A 20,687-nucleotide genomic window follows, 5' to 3' on the forward strand; every position below is an offset into this window, starting at 1 on the left:
AAAATAAATAAATAATGAATAAAGAACTATTTTTGATAACCAGCCAAGGTAAAGCAGATAGCTGGCAGCTTGCATTATCAGGCTGGGAAGGTCCATGGATATTTGGCTCTCCCCAGCCTAAAAATAGCAGTCCGCAAACATCCCCGAAAAGGCGCAACCATTAGATGCGCCAATTCTGGCGCTTTGCCTGCTCTATCCGCTTTCTCTGGTGCGTTGGTAAGCTGGGTAATATTTTGGAGTTGATGTCAGCTGTGTATTGTCTGCTGACATCAAGCCCAGTAGTTAGGTATTGGGCCGGCATCTATTAGACACCCCAATTACATCAGTAATGTGACAGCTGTGACCTGATATTAATAGCCTGGGAAGCTCCATATTTATTGTCCCCTTCCTAGAATAATAACACCAGCCCCCAGCTGTCTGCTTACCCTCAGCTGGGTATTAAAAATAAGGGGACCCCACACCATTTTTTTCTTTTATTTTTTTATTTATTAGCTAAAACATGTACAATAAGCTACACACGCACTGCACTAATTATATCTTTCACTGACAAATTTGTTGCTATGCACAGGAGCCAGGTAGTGAATACTCTCATCAGCATGGCCTGTTCTCGCTGCTATCAGCTATGCTGATGAGAGTAGTAATCAGCCGACCCTTAACCCACAGTAACATCTTCACTGCCGGTCACAGCTGCTGGCTTACACGCTGTTCTGTGTGTGACAGCATGGGAACCACACGGTTTGCGATACCCAGCGCCTGTCACCGGTGGTGGCTTCAGTAAGGTTATGGCCAGTATGCAACTTAGGCCATATTCACACTTTCAGTATTTGGTCAGTATTTTACATCAGTATTTGTAAGTATAACATAAAAATGTCACAATTTTTGCATTTTTCACCCACTTCTGGTTTTAGCTTACAAATACTGATGTAAAATATTGGCCAAATACTGAACGTGTGAACGTGGCCTTACTCTGCAAACTGAACCCTCAGCGCCGGCTGCACCAGCTCTCGCTGTAGGTCTTTTGCAGTCACTCGTGGGTTTTGACCACCTTCCTCCTGAGAGTCTGATGGCAGCCGGTGACAGCTTCCTCTTTTTGCCACTTCCAGGTAGTGTAACCAGTGTTTCTAAAAGTTCTAACTTGCAGACTTTACACTCAGAGGAAAACAGTTGATAAGAAATAAATTGGCATAGCTAACACTATGTTTTTAGAATGGAAATGCAATTGTGGTGTCACAAATGTGACCTGGCAGAAAAGACTTCTAATGTTTTAATAATATACCAAGATAGAATAATGATGAAGTCACAAAGCAGACACCTTACTAAAACTTATTTATGATGTCACTGCAGTTTTCTTGTTGTGATGTGACTGCCACATTCATGACCTAGCGAAAATGTATGAGTGATGTCACAGCAGCTTACCTAAGGTGATGGTTGAATTGGTCACCTAACTGAAGGAATTATGATCTCACAGCAGATTACCTAAAGAAAGCACAGTTGTGATGTCACAGAAGCTTATCTAAAGGGGTCGGCAGGCGCCCCGGTCCCATAGCCGAAACTGCATGAACCAGGGATCGTCCCGCGAATGCCCGCTCTCCCTGTAACGTGGGCATAATGCTACTCAGACAACACAGAGTGAGGGTAAAACAGTGTGACAATGTTTTATTGAAGCGCAAAACAGGCAGATAAAACGTAGAACAGTCCCAGCAAAAATACCCCAAGATGGTTCACATTACAGAGTCTCACTCTTCTGCTGACTCGCACACAGAGAGGAGGTAACGACAAGCATAGGGAGATGACAGTCCATTCAAGTACAAGGCCAGTTGACCCGAGAGTCACAACCTGGCTTCTCCGAACATCTCCATGGAGCCAGGCGACCAGCGGGTCCCAATCCTGCTTCTCCAAATGTATCCATGGTTCAGTGATGGTTAATGGAGCAGATCTGTAAACTTCCAGCCAGAGCCGAGATCCCCTAGGTTGTTTTCTGTAGAATGATAGATCCGTGTCCCTCGTGATGGTGCCATGATATTGGCTGCTATCCTGTCTCTGGTCCTTTGGATGTATATGCCTTGGCAGAATCTCTGGCTGTCTCTCTCTCTGTCTCGGAGTCTCTTTATACAGTGGCATGTAACCTATTTTTTTATCTAACAAGTGTACTTCAGTAAAGCCTCACAGAGAAGGGGAAAAATGGTGATGAGATCAAGTAGCATTACTTGATTATTTAATCTATTTGCATAGTTTTTCCCTCTCTGCTTTAGAAGTCAACAAACTGACTCCGTAACACAATGCATAATTAGCATATCAACAACCATCACTAGTCATCAAAGATAAGCGCATACTATGTTATATTAAATATCAGCTTACAAGTCACTATTACAGACTTACACAAGCAAAAGGATAGATCACAGCATATTCTTCTTGTTTTGCTAAAAAAAAGCATCTGGGTAATTAAGATACAATGCCGTACCTTTACAGAAGCACAGTTGTGATGTGACAGAAGCTTACCTAAAGGAAGCACAGTTGTGATGTCACAGAAGCTTACCTAAAGGAAGCACAGTTGTGATGTCACAGAAGCTTACCTAAAGGAAGCACAGTTGTGATGTCACAGTAGAATACCTAAAGGAAGCACAGTTGTGATGTCACAGTAGAATACCTAAAGGAAGAACAGTTGTGATGTCACAGTAGAATACCTAAAGGAAGAACAGTTGTGATGTCACCGCAGTTTACACAAAGGAATCACACAGACGATTACATAACTGTACCCCTCTCCTAATGTCCCTATAGCACGCAGAAACACAATTGTGACGTCACTGTTGTGCACCAGACTGTGACACTCTTTTGATATCACCGCCGTTTATCTAGGGCCGGACACTTACAGAAAAGCCCAGTGTGAGTTCTAATGGAGCAATGCAAATTTGGTTGCAAACATGTAGACACCCTTTAATGATCGCACAGATTACGGTCATGAACAGTAAGGACATATACAAATATTTTGTGGGGATCTACCGGTGTTTTTTTCCCCCCTTGCATTGTACCAGTGTTAACACGAGATAACTGAAGACTGAAGATACAGCTGCAGAATTTCCCTCCACAAGTCTCAGAGTTCGCTGCCACTGATGGGAAATGTTGCTTTGAAAAAGCTGTTCCCAGCGTCATACGACCTAATTAGTGTTCACTGCTCAGAACTGCAAAACTGGGACAGATATAGTTCGAACCTAGAGACTGAACGACCTGATCGGTGACGCCTCTGTGGGGTATACAGGAGCTTCTGTGACCTTTATGTGCATACGTACAGGAAGAGCTTACTGATAATGATGAGTCTGATCATTCTAAGTAACCAGAAAAAACACCAAAAATCAAAACAAAAATGTCACCAAGCATTCATGTACAGTATGTATCAGTTTTCTATATCTGGCAATAACACCTGATTAAACAGGACCTGTCACTTGCCATAAACATGTATTATTATTACTTTTCCCCTGATGTAAATGCCGCTGTTCTATTGAATCCGTTGTTGTTTTTCTTTTCTTCCTGCTCCCCTCCATTCCTGAGATACGGTCCCCTCTTCCCATGAACATCTAATCTTGTTTTCCAAGTGGGTGTGGTAATTAACTTTTCTCTATGGGAGTGTTCTTTAGTATAACACCCCTTTGGCTAACAAAACTGGATTTCTATGCAGGGAAGAGGGCACCATATCTCAGAAATGGAGAGGAGCAGGAAGAAAAGAAAAACATCTCCAGATCTTCTTTACATTTCACTTGTTTTTAAAAAGATGCACTACAAGGTTATTTAATCTTGAATTATATGTTTGGTTCTGTTCTCATACATTCCACTTAGCGTATTCTACTTCCACTAGCGTATTTAAAGCGCTGCGGAATATGTTGGCGCTATATAAATAAAAATTATTATTATTATTAAATTATTATTATTCTCAAGGGAGTCATTAGTTCAGATTGCCAACGACTTTACCTCCTGTCCTCTACAGAAGTGTTCACAGGAAGATCTGCCTGGTATATACGTTTATTACAAATGTCTCCTTTTGTTTGACTGTCATTTACATTTTAGGGTCTGGCATCTAAATATACACGTTGGCACCAGAGCTACTGCGGGCGAACAGCAATCGGCAGTGATCAGTATTCCCATACATAGTGACTTTTTATCCAATCTTTTTACAAACCCTTTCTGTTATTAGTAAATATTTGTATTCACCATGATATATGAATTATAGATCAACTTTACCACGATCTATCTGTTATGACATTCCCCACATCTTAGGTGTGTCCTCGCATAGTTTTACTCCATCCAATTAATGATTACTGGTTGGGACTAATCCTTTGTCAAGAAGGACAGTAAAACCCAGTTATCATTTTATTGATAACCGTCTAGGAGGAATCACAGGAACAACACAGCAACATGGTGAGATACAAATCAGACATGTCAAAGAACACGACAGGTTCTCCTTAAAGAGTAACTAAACATTTGGGGTTTTTATAAAAATATATTTTTGTTCCCTTTTAATTTCAAGAAAATGAGTGGGGATCTGGGTCCTGAGACCCCCACCAATTGCTGAACCCCCTAATCTGCCTGAGAAGTGTATAGGTCAGGACACAGAGTGGAGTATGGATATAATGTAAAGTAGAAGCTTATACTTGATATTGTATCCGTACTCCCCTCTGTGTGCACTCACACTTTATATTGTATTTGTATTCCTCTCTGTGTGCACTCACACTTTATATTGTATCCGTACTCCGCTCTGTGTGCACTCATACTTTATATTGTATCCGTACTCCCCTCTGTGTGCACTCACACTTTATATTGTATCCGTACTCCTCTCTGTGTGCACTCACACTTTATATTGTATCCGTACTCCGCTCTGTGTGCACTCATACTTTATATTGTATCCGTACTCCTCTCTGTGTGCACTCATACTTTATATTGTATCCGTACTCCCCTCTTTGTGCACTCACACTTTATATTGTATCCGTACTCCTCTCTGTGTGCACTCACACTTTATATTGTATCCGTACTCCCCTCTGTGTGCACTCACACTTTATATTGTATCTGTACTCCCCTCTGTGTGCACTTACACTTTCTGTGGCATTCGTTCTCCACTCCGTATGCGCTTATGTGTTCCAGTATATAAATACTCCTCTCTGTGGGCACTCATGCTTTATATTGTATCTGTACTCCCCTGTGTGTGCACTTACATTTTCTGTTGCATGTGTTCTCTGCTCTGTGTGCACTTATACTTTATATTGTATCCGTACACCTCTCTGTGTGCACTTATACTTTATATTGTATCCGTACTCCTCTCTGTGTACACTTATACTTTATATTGTATCCGTACTCCTCTCTGTGTGCACTCACACTTTATATTGTATCCGTACTCCTCTCTGTGTGCACTCACACTTTATATTGTATCCGTACTCCTCTCTGTGTGCACTCTTACTTCATATTGTATCCGTACTCCCCTCTGTGTGCACTTATACTTTATATTGTATCCGTACTCCCCTGTGTGCACTCATACTTTATATTGTATCTGTACTCCCCTCTGTGTGCACTTACACTTTCTGTTGCATTCGTTCTCCACTCCTTATGCGCTTATGTGTTCCAGTGCATAAATACTCCCCTCTGTGTCCACTCACACTTTATATTGTATCCGTACTCCTCTCTGCGTGCACTCACACTTTATATTGTATCCGTACTCCTCTCTGCGTGCACTCACACTTTATATTGTATCCGTACTCCTCTCTGTATGCACTTTCTGTTGCAGTCATACTCCGCTCTGTGTGCACCTATACTTTGTATTGTATCCGTGCTAGTGATGAGCGAATATACTCGTTACTCGAGATTTCCCGAGCCCGCTCGGGTGTCCTCCGAGTATTTTTTAGTGCTTGGAGATTTAGCTTTCATCGCCTCAGCTGAATGATTTACATCTGTTAGCTAGCATAAGTACATGTGGGGGTTGCCTGGTTGCTATGTAATCAAGCTTGCTAAGAGATGTAAATCATTCAGCTGCGGCGAAGAAAACTAAATCGCCGAGCACTAAAAAATACTTGGAGGACACCTGAGCGTGCTCGGGAAATCTAGAGTAACAAGTATATTCGCTTATCACTAATCCGTACTCTTTCCTGTGTGCACTTTCTGTTGCATTCTTACTCCTCTCTGTGTGCACTTATGCGTTCCAGTGCATCTATACTCCGCTCTGTGTGAGCTATGGGCTTTTGTCTCCTGAGCTGCGCCATTTTGAAAAGTTAACAAGGATCTTTATTAGTGATGAGCGAATATACTCGTTGCTCGGGTTTTCCCGAGCACACTCAGGTGACCTCCGAGTATTTGTTAGTGCTCGGAGATATAGTTTTCATCGCCTCAGTTGCATGATTTACAGCTTCCAGATACGCTGAATACATGTGAGGAATGCCTGTTTGTTAGGGAATTCCCACATGTATTCAACTTATCTGGAAGCCGTAAATCATGCAACTGAGGCGATGAAAACTATATCTCCGAGCACTAACAAATACTCAGAGGTCACCTGAGTGTGCGCGGGAAAACCCGAGCAACGAGTATATTCGCTCATCACTAATTTTTATAAAAGAAAAAAAAAGGTGAAGTAGCACTTGACTCTGCCACTTCTCCAGTAGTCTCTGTTGAGACCAGAAGTAATGACTAATCATCTCACCGCTGCAGCCAGTCAGTAGCCTCAGCTGTTGCTGTTATGTGGTCAGGATATTATCACTTCTGGTCCAGACTGAGACTTTCAGAGCCGAAGCGCTGTACTGGAGCGGGATTTTAGGGGTAAGTCTTGCTACTTTTTTCCTTTTATAGAGATCCCTGCTTTCTGTTAGATTTTCAAAAGAAGCTGAAACCCCCTTTACGCCTTCAGTCTCCATGAAACTGTAAGTCTGGAGTCCCGGCTCTTTAGCTCACAGAGCATTGTCTAGAATGAAAACATCTGTGTCCACGTCTCATGCTGACATCAGGAATAGACAAGCACAGACGTACTGCTTCTGAATATAAACAGGGACGTTCATTCACTGTCAGCAAATAGAGATTTTGAAAATAATGAGAAATATAAATATCGAGTCTTTCAGAAAGTTTGGAAAACTTCTGAGTTGTACTATAAGGGGGTTGTACCAAGTAAATAAGTTATCGTCTATCAATAAGATAGGGGATAAGTTATTGATTGCTGGCAATCCGACTTCTTGAACCCCCACCTATCCCGAAGAGCCATGTCTGAACTGAGCAAAGATCAAGAATGTTCTCTACTGTCCCCAACATTCTTGTAGAGAGCGAATAGACGTACGCATGCTAGAACTCTGCAGCATTCAGATTGGGTCCTTCAGAGCCACATTCTTCGGATCAGTGGAGGTCGGCGACCAATTCAATGCTCTTTGATAAGAAAAAACGACATACGATTGTCCTGGAAATTAAATATACAGATAAAATAACAAGTATAAATACCTTTCTGCATTACCCGATACTAACAGTAATAGTTAGGCATTCTCGAGAGGAATAGTAACACCAAGTTGTGTATGTATTAGAAATGAAAAAAACAATTAGTAGGACCAGGGTCCAGTATTTTGTGGCCACCGTAGCCCTGCGGTATCCTCCACTTCTTTTTATTATCCAGTCGTGTGCAATGTTATATGTGAATCACACCACAACGACGATGTCAACAAATCAGAAGAGCTCCCGTTGAACCAGGATCCTGTGAACTGATTCACTGAACTCTAGTATGTATCCGTAGATTTCCAGGAGGATTTACAAAGGGATTGCAAAAAAAATACTAAAACAAAAACATCAGTAAAAGTGACAGATCCTTTATTTTAACCCCTTAGCGACCGCCGATACGCATTACAATGGCGACCACTAAGGGTACTTAGTTTTAAAATAGATATTGGGAATAAGGCTGTAATGCCCCCCAGAGTCGGAAATCCTCTGGGGTCTCGGCTAAGAAGGGGTTAGGGTTTTGGTTAGTTTTGGGGTTCCGTCTGTGCTAGGGTTGGAGTTAGAATCGTTTGTTTTTTCAAAAGTTAAAAAAACCCAAAATGACGATATGACGGCTAGTGTTGAGTGCAAGTGCTCGCTACTCACTTTTGCTTCAGATGCTCAGGTATGCACGTAAGATCGGAGATCCCGGCATTTTTTTTTTTTGGAGTGTTCAACAGTCGCGAAACATGCAGGGCAGGGACTCGAGCATGTCACTCAATCACCCGCGATATATGGTGCATACCCAAGCACACGGTGCAAACTGGAGTAGCGAGCGCACGTGTGCTCAACACTCAACGACATATTCAATATGGTGATCTAATGTTATCAAATTCTGTGTCGTACCTGTGGATTCAAAGTGCCCACTATCCCCCTGGATAAAATCATTGAGGGTGTGGTTTCCAAAATGGGGTCACTTCTGGGGGGTTTCCACTGTTTAGGCACATCAGAGGCTCTGCAAACGTGACATGGTGTCCGTTATCTATTCCAGACAATTTAAAAACTCCAAAAGTCAAACCCTGCTCCTTCCCTTCTGAGACCTGCCATGCGCCCAAACAGTAGATTTCCCCCACAAATAAGGTATCGGCGTATTCAGGAGAAATTGCACAACAAATTTCTGGGTCCATTTTCTCCTGTGAAAATAAAAAAAAGTTTGGGTATAAAGTAAATTTTGTGTGAAAAAATTAAATATTCATTTTTTCCTTCCACATTGCTTCAGTTCCTGTGAAGGACCTGAAGGGTTAATAAACTTCTTGAATGTGGTTTTGAGCACCTAGAGGGGTGCAGTTTTTAGAATGGTGTCACTTTTGGGTATCTTCTTTCATATAGACCCCTCAAACTTCTTTCATATAGACCCCTGAAACTGCTGTTTGTATTGCTGCTGTAATACCGTAATTTCCCCCTGGGATCAATAAAGTGTATTGTATCGTAAATGTGAGGTGGTCCCTAAAAAAATGGTTTTGTAAATTTTGTTAGAAGAATGAGAAATCGCTGGTCAACTTTTAACCCTTCTGACAAAAAAAAATTAGGTTTTCAAAATTGTATTGATGTGATGGAGACATGTGGGAAATGTTATATGTTATTTATTAACTAATTTGTGTGACGTATCTCAGTGATTTGAGGGCATAAGAATTAAAAGTTTTAAATTTGTGAATTTTTTTTACATTTTTGCCAAATATTCTTTTTTTCACAAATAAATGCAAGTCATATTGGAAAAATTTTACTATTATCATGAAGTACAATATGTCACGAAAAAACATTCTCGGAATCAGTGGAATCTATTGAAGCGTTCCAGAGATATAACCTCATAAAGTGACAGTGGTCAGAATTGTAAATATTGTCTTCGTCATTAAGGTCAAAATTGTCTCGGTCACTTAGGGGTTAAACGAAGATTAGAATAATAAACTCATACTAACTATCTTATTGCAGTTGCATGAACTTCAAACATATTTTATCATCCTTATTTCCTGTTTTTCACATGTGTGTTTTATGCACTTAGCGTATCTTCTTCATCTCAGGGTCTTTGGTAAAAAATGATTCATACTGAGAAAAATCTGCTGCTTCTTTTTCATAGTTTACTGACTTTTGGTGGAAAATTCCCAACTTAAAAAAATTCTACATTTTTGGTATCGTGCAAAGAATTACCATATAAAAATAGCCGAATTTCACTAAGACGTCACTTGTCAGAAATTTAAATGCAGAAATACCGCGTTCAAATACATCAGTATGTGTAAGCCAAAACCAGGAGTGGGTGATAAATACAGAAGTGGTGACGTGTTTCTATTATACTTTTCCTCTGATTGTTCCACTCTTGGTTTTGTCTTACAAATACAGATATAAAATACTGACCAAATACTGAACGTGGCCAAAGTATGATTGTAGCATAAGAATATATTGGGTTTGGTTGTATTCTGTTACTATGGAAACATCAATTTGCGAAGGAGCTTTGCACCCAAAACTGTAGAAGATGTAGAAGATGACTACTTTACATAGATACATAATACAAACAAAAAGGGTTAAAGGGTTATAGGTTATTCCTATCTGTACACATTGGCATTTTCGGATAGTGCATGTAAATACATGCACTTTTGCAATTTATCGCACAAAATAGTTAATAAACAACATTTCCCATATGTCTACTTTGCATCAGCTCAATTTTTTAAACATAATTGTTTTTGTTAGGAAGTTATAAGGGTTAAGAGTTGACCAGCGATTTCTCATTTTACAATAAAATGTACAAAACCATTTTTGTTAGGGACCACCTCATATATGAAGTCACTTTGAGAAGCCTATATGACAGAAAATGCCCAAAAAGTGACACCATTCTAAAAACTGCACCCCTCTAGGTGCTCAAAACCACATTCAAGAAGTTTATGAACCCTTCAGGTGCTTCACAGGAATTTATGGAATGTGGAAGGAAAAAATAAACATATACCGTATTTTCCGGCGTATAAGACAACTTTTTAACACCTAAAAATTGTCCCAAAAGTCGGGGGTCGTCTTATACGCCGGGTACGGCGTGTGCAGGGAGCGATCCTGGATGTTCCTAGGGTCTGACGGAGAGGAGACTCTCCTTCAGGCCCTGGGATCCATATTCATGTAAAAAATAAAGAATAAAAATAAAAAATATGGATATACTCACCCTCGGACGGCCCCTGGCTGTCACCGCTGCAAGCGTCTGCCTCCGTTCCTAAGAATGCAGAGTGAAGGACCTTCCATGACGTCGCGGCTTGTGATTGGTCGCGTGACCGCTCATGTGACCACTCACGCGACCAATCACAAGCCGCGATGTCATCGCAGGTCTTACACACTGCATTCTTAGGAACGGAGGCAGACGCTTACAGCGGTGACAGCCAGGGTTCATCGGAGGGGTGAGTATATCCATATTTTTTATTTTTATTCTTTATTTTTTACATGAATATGGATCCCAGGGCCTGAAGGAGAGTTTCCTCTCCTCCAGACCCTGGGAACCACATGCCGTATAAGATGACTGGGCGTATAAGATGACCCCCGTCTTATATGGCGGGCATATCCCAAATTCCATATTTTATATGGAAAAGTTGGGGGTCGTCTTATACGCCCAGTTGTCTTATACACCAGAAAATACGGTACATTTCTTTCACAACAATTTTCGTTTAGAACCATTTTTTTTAAATTTTCATAAGGTTAACTGGAGAGATTGCACCATACAATTTGTTGTGCAATTTCTCCTGAGTACGCCGATACCCCATATGTGGGGGAAATCTACTGTTCGGGTGCACGGCAGAGCTCGGAAGGGAAGGAGCGCCATTTGACTTTTTAAATGTAAAATTTTATGGAATAATTGTCGGACGCCAGGTCACATTTGCTGAGCCCCTGATGTGCCTAATCAGTGGAAACCCCCCACAAGTGACTCCATTTTGGAATCTAGACCCCTCAGGGAACTTATCTAGATTTTTATTGAGCACCTTGAAACCCCAGGTGCTTCACAGACGTTTATAAAGTTGATCCGCTAAAATAAAAAACACATCCTTCCCACAAAAATGATTTCTAGCGTCAAACTTTGCATTTTCACAAGGGTAACAGTAGAAAATGGACCCCAAATTATGTGGTGCAATTTCTCCTGAGTTCATCGATATGTGGTCGAAAACAACTTTTGAGGCACAGTGCCAAGCTCAGAATGGAAGTAGTGCCATATTACAGTGCAGTACAGTGAGGGTGCCATGTCACCAGCAGAACCCCCCATTTTACAAATTAAACCTCTTAATTAATTCATCTAGGGGTGAGGTGATCATCTTGATACCATAGGTGTGTCACAGGATTTTATACCATTGGGCAGTGAAGAAAAAATAATTTACATTTTTACCACCAAAATTGTGTTAGCCCCAAAATTTTATATTTTCATATTGTGAAAATGTTAAAAATGGCACCAAAGTAGAAATATCCCATATGCGGCTGTACAGTACTGCTTAGCCATACGGAGAGACTCGAGAGGAATGCAGCATTATTTGCCTCCTGGAGCGCAGATTTTCCCAGAATAGTTTGCAAACTCCATATACAGAGCCGCTAAGTGCTAGAAAAGCAGAACACCCCCCTCAAGTGACCTCATTTTGGAAATTACACCTCATTAGGAATTTATCTACTGGTGTAGTGACGATTTTGACTCCATGGGTGTTTTTCAGAAACAAGCAGCAGTGGATGTTGCCGAGTGAAAATTGCAGACTGTTGTAGTGACCAGAACGCTGCAGTCACCAGTACGTTATGCCCAGCTCATACTTCTGAAGACATGCACCCGTAAGTTAGGTGGTCTCTCATCGCTTCAGAAATGCCAAACGTGGACAACATATGTGGTTTAGGTACACTGTGGATCTCATATTGGAGGGGGGCATTTGGATTTGGGGGCGGAGAATTTGCTGAATTTCTTTTGGTGGCTGAGGAGCCATTTCGCTTTTCCAGAGCCTTTGTACTACCAGTAACGTGGAGGCCCCCTATATTTCCATTAACAGATGACAGGACTGAGTAGGGACTTTCTTTTTTTGTGGATTGACTTGAAGCTTTAATTGGGAACATTTTACACAACATTTATGATCACATTTATCCAGCGCTCTACACTGAGCACTTACTTTGGGGTTTCCATCTAAATCTCTCAGTGACGTGATTTAGCTGAAAACCCTGATGGATCCATTCACTATAATGAGGCAGCAGAGTAACTCTGGACTCCTTCTAGTCTCTGTTCCGCGGTGTCCTTCTTTTCAGAAGTGCACAAAAGTGTGGCCGACAGCACTTTTATGCAATCCTAAAAAGACGGACACGGCCGGATCACAGGTCCTATGGTGTCCACAGTGCATCCATCTGCGGAATAAGTGATATGGCGACTTTACTCTTCAGGTCGGTGCAATTACAGCGATAACAAATTTAGATCGGGTTGTTAAGTTGGGCTGCTGTAACACACTACAAGAAGCATTGTATTGCATAAACTAGTTTTTGCATCTCCATATTTTGAGAGCTATAATTTTTCCATATTTTGGCCAACAGAGTAATGTGAAGGCTTGTTTTATCCAGGACGAGTTGACGATTTTATTGGTGCCATTTTCGAGCACATGACATTTTTTGATCGCTTTCTATTCTGATTTTTGGGAGACAGAATGAACAAAAACCAGCAATTCAGGAATTGCTTTTTTTCTATGTTGTTCCGTGTGTGGTAAAATTGGTAAGGCAGCTTTATTCTTCGGGTCAGTACAATTACACCGATACCTCATTTACCGTATATCCTCGAATATAAGTGTAGCGCCCCCACTGTCGCAGGGCCGAGGGGTACCCGGTACCGGGCCTCTGAGTCTCTGTTCTGGGGTTGTCACGGTGGCTAGACCCGGTCCGTGACCCTGCTGAGGGGCGTACAATGAAGGTAGAGGGAATGGTGATGATGTTGTGGTGGTGCGGTGCAGGTCGCAGTAAATAACGAGGACACCAGGTTGCAGTCTCTTTACCTCTTTACTGAAGGTCCCAGGATCCTCAGTCCGGAATACGGTTAACCGGGCTGCGCAAGTCCGGCCGGTCCGATGGCACCTCCAGAGTTCCCTTCGCAGGTGGAAATCTGTGCCTACCTTCTAGCGCTTGTGTGTTGTGGTCCTCCCCTGCTGTGCTTACGGGATAGTCCCCACAACTGTTGTGTCTGTTTCTGAAGTTCCCTCACAACTCGATTATGATGTTCTTCTTCGTCCCCCAGATGATATGGCTAGGACGCACCCGTATGACGGGTAGGCTCGGAGTTCTTCCGGGACCCTAGCGTCGCCCCTCTCCTATTGTTGCCCCCTGTGTCTTCGTAGGTGATTTGTGTGAGACAGCCCGCCTATAGCTGACTGTCCTGCCGTAGGTTTGAAGTATTGCTTGGAGCCTAGTACTTCCTCGGCGTTCCGGCCACCAGCTACGCGCCTCAGTAGGATGTTGCCTCGTCTTACAGCACGACTCCTACTGCTATTTCTCCTAGTTGCGTTGATCTCGTTTCTCACTCAGCACAATATACCTCGCTTCTTGTCCTTTCTTAGGGTACCGCCGCGATCAAGTGCAGGCGCGGTCCCGTAACGTCCTCTCTGTTCGCTAGGCCTCTGTCAGGATCCCACCCCTAACAGGGACCCCCCTGAGTCTCTCCCCGCAACACCCTCTGCCACAGGGTGTTGCCTGTTCGATTCCCAGTCAGCTTCTGTCTAACTTTCTGCCTAACCCCCAGTTTTACCAGATTGTGAGGAGTGGCCTAATACATAGCACCCTTAGCTCCCCCTGGAGGCCAGACTATGAAGTGTTTTGGTGACTGTGATACCTGGTCAGAAGAACTCCTTCAGTGCCATCAGACGTACCATAGCCCCCCTTAGCGGCGGAGCATCAGTACTGCAACGACCAGGACTCTGGGGCGCTGCACTCCCCCCCGGTTAAATCCAGTACTCCTGGACTGGGAAGAAAACAACAGTACATGTCAGCAAAAAGACATACAATTTTGAAATGCAATAACATTAAGCAAGTTTGAACAGAGCTTCCCTTTATGGGAGGTGAGGACACTTGAACGTTACAAACATGGTTAAATACTTTAAATAACATACTATAAATAACTTTTCTTACCCAACCGGGTATTCTACTTAAGTGCAAATTTTGAACAATAATTTAACATTGCCTTTAAGGATGTACACACTGAATCCACTAAAGACCTTCTTATAAAACGCTATAAGGCTAATCAACTTTTCCTTCATTTTCCATCTTTACATCTGCAGGACCGCCTGTCTATCTGCCCCAGGCCTACTGCCTCTCGTTCTGTTGCAGGACCGCCCCTTTCCACCCGGGCCTACTGCCTCTCTGCTACTATACACAGTATAGAACATATCATCCATCTCTCAGTTCAAGATCTCTGAGCCATCTCTGTATGGCTCCTAGGAGGACTCACCGATTAACCCCGTATGGGTTCACTTCCTGTCCTCATTCTTTGACACATCATTAAACATTTCTCACAATTAACTAGCTCACTACATATAACTTTTTTTTTTTATACGTAAGCATTATCAATACTTTCTTTTAAAGCATCATCATTCTTTAAGTGCTATCGATGAACGTTCCCTTTAAGAAGGAACCAAGTCTCTATGAGGTAGTGCAACTTCTCAAGCTGCAAGTCCGTATGCAGCAAGGACTCCGGTACTGCTTCCAGGAACAGTTTCTTCGCAAAGAGTCCTTTCTTTTATAAAACCAGTAGAGGGCACCTTTAAGAAGGTGCAAACTATTTACAAGGAGTTTGTAATCATGCAGTGTTCATGATCCAGCAGTTCTTTCAACAATGATAAGACAGGAACAAAAACAAAAAGCAGAAGAAGGGATCCCGGGTAAACAAAGGGATCCCTTTAAGAGTTACCCTGATCGGGTCATAGCAGCAAGAGGACAAACAGTTAACTATTTACATTCTGTAAAGCATTTATGCTTACTCAGGTTCTGGCTGACCCCACCGAGGTTTGACCTGGCAGGTGGCCCTCTACGGCTGATGTAGTGTCAGTGTCAATGATTGGTCTCTCGGGTGCAGTCAGGTCACCCGGTGTCTGGATTCGAAGGCTAACCCTGGCTGCAAGCTCGGTAGCCACAACAAGGCGCACAGTAGCGATAGTAACAAGATCTGTCAAGTCCGGATCGGTCATGGTCGGGGCAACAGGTGACACCCCCTCAGGCCCACATCGTTGGACGTTCCGAGCGCACCATCCTTGCGCACTCCGGTGGCGGGTGTAGGTCACCTGATCCCCACTTTGCAATAGTGGGTCACCATATTGGTCGCGGCAGGGAGTCTTCACATTATAACTGGTAACGAAGACGTCAGTCGGTAGTCCCGGTTCCTGTATGGAGCACCAACCCCGCTTTGGGTGAAAGGCCAGCACAGTTCCCCGCTTTACCACGTCTTTCCTGCCGCATGCAGGCTTCGAGCGTTGTACTTTTGGCGCATTAGTTTGTCCTGTGTCTCTTCGGTTTTTCAAATGTAGGATCAGGCATTGTTTATATTGTTCCCAGGTGAGCACAGCAAGGGTGAAGCCTTCCTCCCGAGCTCCTTCTGGCCCGGTCCGGGGGGTGTCCCACTGGAGGATCACCCCTTCTGGGCTCACATCTATGGGTTCCCCCATCGTGGTCGGTAGTGGAGGTACCAGCTTCCCCATCGTGTCGGGGGTGAGCACCACCAGCCCCGCCGTGAGGAAAGTTATTGTTGGGGTGAGGAGCGGTCGCGGGAGCGGGATCGGTCAGGGGAGCAGGATCGGTCGGGGGAGCAGAATTGGCCGGGGGAGTAGGGGCGCCTTCCATACCTGCGCCGGATGTGATTCCACCGATGTCGATCCGTTCCGCTGACAAGGACACTGGAATCGGCTGCAGCCCGGACCGCGGCTCCTCCAAGGTGGCCTCTCAATGTGGCTCCGCTCTCCATGGCTCCGCACCTGCTGGCTCCATGGTCGGGATAGGTAGGCTCGCCTCCGCCGCCAGTGGCTCCGAGGAGTTCAGATCCTTCAGCTGCAGTGGATGCGGGTCAACCTCTGGTGGGTGAAGGCAAGCCGGGATCTCTTCACCGTCGCTCGGGCACTTGCTGATCGTCATCGCTATCCGGCATTCGGCAGCAACGCATGCACCTGGCTCCGCCATTTCTCCAAGGTCGAGCTCCCTCTTCGCCTCGTTCCCACCGTTGCAAATCAGGGGGTGGTTCCCCTCTGCTTCTGGGCAGGTCATCATCTCGCAGCAGAAGTTGGAGGGGGCGGTCACTGCTTTTGGCGCCGCTCTGGTAGTCTCCTCCCATGGCACGCCCGTCTTCTTCCTCTGCGCTCCCGGTGGCGCTGCAATGGCGGCGGATTTTGGCGGCAAATGGCAGTGCACAGTCTTTGCAATAAGTCACAGTTCCAAGGCACACATGACCTGATTCTTCAGGCTTAAGTAGATCCTGTTCGTGACGCCAAGTTGTAGCGCCCCCACTGTCGCAGGGCCGAGGGGTACCCGGTACCGGGCCTCTGAGTCTCTGTTCTGGGGTTGTCACGGTGGCTAGACCCGGTCCGTGACCCTGCTGAGGGGCGTACAATGAAGGTGGAGGGAATGGTGATGATGTTGTGGTGGTGCGGTGCAGGTCGCAGTAAATAACGAGGACACCAGGTTGCAGTCTCTTTACCTCTTTACTGAAGGTCCCAGGATCCTCAGTCCGGAATACGGTTAACCGGGCTGCGCAAGTCCGGCCGGTCCGATGGCACCTCCAGAGTTCCCTTCGCAGGTGGAAATCTGTGCCTACCTTCTAGCGCTTGTGTGTTGTGGTCCTCCCCTGCTGTGCTTACGGGATAGTCCCCACAACTGTTGTGTCTGTTTCTGAAGTTCCCTCACAACTCGATTATGATGTTCTTCTTCGTCCCCCAGATAATATGGCTAGGACGCACCCGTATGACGGGTAGGCTCGGAGTTCTTCCGGGACCCTAGCGTCGCCCCTCTCCTATTGTTGCCCCCTGTGTCTTCGTAGGTGATTTGTGTGAGACAGCCCACCTATAGCTGACTGTCCTGCCGTAGGTTTGAAGTATTGCTTGGAGCCTAGTACTTCCTCGGCGTTCCGGCCACTGGCTACGCGCCTCAGTAGGATGTTGCCTCGTCTTACAGCACGACTCCTACTGGTATTTCTCCTAGTTGCGTTGATCTCGTTTCTCACTCAGCACAATATACCTCGCTTCTTGTCCTTTCTTAGGGTACCGCCGCGATCAAGTGCAGGCGCGGTCCCGTAATGTTCTCTCTGTTCGCTAGGCCTCTGTCAGGATCCCACCCCTGACAGGGACCCCCCTGAGTCTCTCCCCGCAACACCCTCTGCCACAGGGTGTTGCCTGTTCGATTCCCAGTCAGCTTCTGTCTAACTTTCTGCCTAACCCCCAGTTTTACCAGATTGTGAGGAGGGGCCTAATACATAGCACCCTTAGCTCCCCCTGGAGGCCAGACTGTGAAGTGTTTTGGTGACTGTGATACCTGGTCAGAAGAACTCCTTCAGTGCCATCAGACGTACCATAGCCCCCCTTAGCGGCGGAGCATCAGTACTGCAACGACCAGGACTCTGGGGCGCTGCATAAGCAGACCCGCGTATAAGCCGAGACCCCTAATTTTGCCACAAAAAACTGGGAAAACTTAATGACTCGAGTATAAGCCTAGGGTGGGAAATGCAGCAGCTGTTGGTAAATTTTAAAAATAAAAATAGATACCAATAAAAGTAAAATTAATTGAGACATCAGTAGGTTAAGTGTTTTTGAATATCCATATTGAATCAGGAGCCCCATATAATGCTCCATAAAGTTTATGATGGGCCCCATAAGATGCTTCATACAAAAATGTGCCCCATAAAATGCTGCACAAAGGTTGATTATGGCCCCATAAGGCTACTTTCACACTAGCGTCGGGCTCGGCCCGTCGCAGTGCGTCGGGCCAAGGTTCCCGACGCTAGCGTTGTCTCCGCCGCACAACGGGGGCAGCGGATGCATTTTTCCAGCGCATCCGCTGCCCCATTGTGAGGTGCGGGGAGGTGGGGGCGGAGTTCCGGCCGCGCATGCGCGGTCGGAAAAAGCGGACCGTCGTGAGCAAAAAACGTTACATGTAGCGTTTTTTGGTCCCGACGGTCCGCCACAACACGGCGCAACTGTCGCACGACGGTTGCGACGTGTGTCAATCCGTCGCAATACGTCGCTTAATGTTAGTCTATGGGGAAAAAACGCATCCTGCAAGCACTTTTGCAGGATGCGTTTTTTCGGCAAAACGACGCATTGTGGCAGATTGCAGTTAACGCTAGTGTGAAAGTAGCCTAAGATGCTCCATAGAAACATTTGCCCCATACAATCCTGCATAAAGGTTGATTGTGGCCCCATAAGATGCTCCATAGAAAATGTGGTCCATATGATGCTGCATAAAGGTTGATTATGGCCCCATAAGATGCTGCATAGAAACATTTGCCCCATATAATGCTGCACAAAGGTTGATTATGGCCCCATAAGATGCTCCATAGAAACATTTGCCCCATACAATCCTGCATAAAGGTTGATTGTGGCCCCATACGATGCTCCATAGAAAATGTGCCCCATATAATGCTGCATAAAGGTTGATTATGGCCCCATAAGATGCTCCATAGAAACATTTGCCCCATATAATGCTGCACAAAGGTTGATTATGGCCCCATAAGATGCTCCATAGAAACATTTGCCCCATACAATCCTGCATAAAGGTTGATTGTGGCCCCATAAGATGCTCCATAGAAAATGTGCCCCATATAATGCTGCATAAAGGTTGATTATGGCCCCATATGATGCTCCATAGAATATTATGCCCCATATGCTGCTTCTGTGATAAAAAAAATGACATACTCACCTCTTGTCCTGAGCAGGCGGGGACACCGGCACTTGTGATATTCACCTGTCCCCGTTCCACCGCTGTGCGCCGCTGTGTCTTCCGGGTCTCTGCAGTGACTGTTCAGGCAGAGGGCGGTGCGCACACTAAACACGTCATTGTGCTCTATGACCTGCACGTCACAACCAGAGGATGCAGAAGACATAGGGCAGCGGTGGAACGAGGACAGGTGAATATCGCATGGCTCCCCCTCCCCCGTTATACTCACCTGCTCCCGGCACGTCTCTAAATGTCCCTGCTCCTGCAAAGGTCTCCGGGCGCCGGCAGCTTGTTCCTGTGTTCAGCGGTCACTGGTACCGCTCATTAAAGTAATGAATATGCGCTCCACCCCTATGGGAGTGGAGTCGAGTCCATATTCATTACTTTAATGAGTGGTACCACGTGACCACTGAACACAGGAACAAGCTGCCGGCGCCCGGAGACCATCAGAGAAGCAGGGACATGCAGAGATGCGCCGGGAGCAGGTGAGTATGATGTGACAGCTGCCGCTCCCCCTCCCCTGCCAACCCCCTGTGACAATGACTTGAGTATAAGCCGAGAGGGGCACTTTCAGCCTTAAAAAATGGGCTGAAAATCTCAGCTTATACTTGAGTACATACGGTATGTTGTGTTTTTGGCGCTTTTACACAATAAAAACTATTTTATAGAAAAAATAATTGTTTTTGCATCGCTTTATTTTGAGAACTATAACTTTTTAATTTTTCTGCTGATGGAGCTGTATGGTGGCTTGTCTTTTGCAGGACAAGATGACATTTTCAGTGGTACCATTTTTATTTACATTCATCTTTTTGATCGCGTTTTATTGCACTTTGTGTTAAACAGTATAAACAGTATGATGATAAAGAAATGTTTCTTACCTCGTTGTTTTTTTTTTACTGAAGGGGTTAGCTAGTGGGACACTTTTATAGAGCGGGTCGTCACGGACAAGGCAATACTAAATATGTGTACTTTTTCTGTTTTTTTTAACATAAATAAATGTATTTATTGGAAAAATATTTGTTTCTTTTCTTTTTGTTATTTATTTGGGGATTTAAAAAAAATATTTTTACACTTTTTAATAATTTTTTTAAAACTTTTTTACATTGTCCCAGGATAGGACATCACTGTATAGCATCAGATCGCTGCTCTCAGCAGGCGCTCACAAACCACCTTCTCTGCAGGATCCTGAAGGACCCAGAGGCCATCTTGGGGCCGGGGTCTCCATGGAGACCATCAGAACAACGCGATCGCATCTCGATGCAATTGGCATCAGAGGGGTTAAACGTTCGTGATCGGTGCTAGCACCGATCGTGAGCGTTGCTGCAGAGTGT

This window comes from Ranitomeya variabilis, chromosome 2 (assembly GCF_051348905.1).
Source record: "Ranitomeya variabilis isolate aRanVar5 chromosome 2, aRanVar5.hap1, whole genome shotgun sequence".
Lineage (NCBI taxonomy): Eukaryota > Metazoa > Chordata > Amphibia > Anura > Dendrobatidae > Ranitomeya > Ranitomeya variabilis.